The following is a 579-nucleotide window of genomic DNA, read 5'->3' on the forward strand; positions in this document are numbered from 1 at the left end:
TAGATATCTCCGTATGAAATGTATGCACAGAGACTATATCAACAAAGCGGTGATAATTTCTCAAAGATAACAATCTATACAGCATTTTGAAAGCTATGTTTAAGTTCGTGACGTTCTTGAGCATACCGTTCGATGGCCGCCGCAAGATTTGGTCATGTGACTGTTTTTCGTGCTGATGTCCATTATTTGTTTTATGAATGAATAGGTAATGGATGTCTTTTTTATACATTTTTTTCAATGGGCATTATTATATATCTTTTTATTCTGCATAATGATATACGGCGAATATTATTGCCAGTACATTTATAATTACAATGTATTGTATAGTAGATCATTTTTCTTCTGTTTTAAGACTTAAAAGGTAAATGATATCTACACTCTGCATACCATAATTATGCTCCTACTTCTAGCCGCATGATTCGAAACCGGAATGATCCATGGGAACCTGGACAAATTCACTTCCTAATAGGACAGGGCTTTTAAAGAATCTTTTGCAGAAACAATGTTCCAACCTTGAAGGACAGGGGCATTTTGTCTATTTTGATGACGCAACTCCTTGCGTCACACACGTTTGCAATA

Source organism: Diadema setosum, chromosome 16 (genome assembly GCF_964275005.1).
Source record: "Diadema setosum chromosome 16, eeDiaSeto1, whole genome shotgun sequence".
Classification (NCBI taxonomy): domain Eukaryota; kingdom Metazoa; phylum Echinodermata; class Echinoidea; order Diadematoida; family Diadematidae; genus Diadema; species Diadema setosum.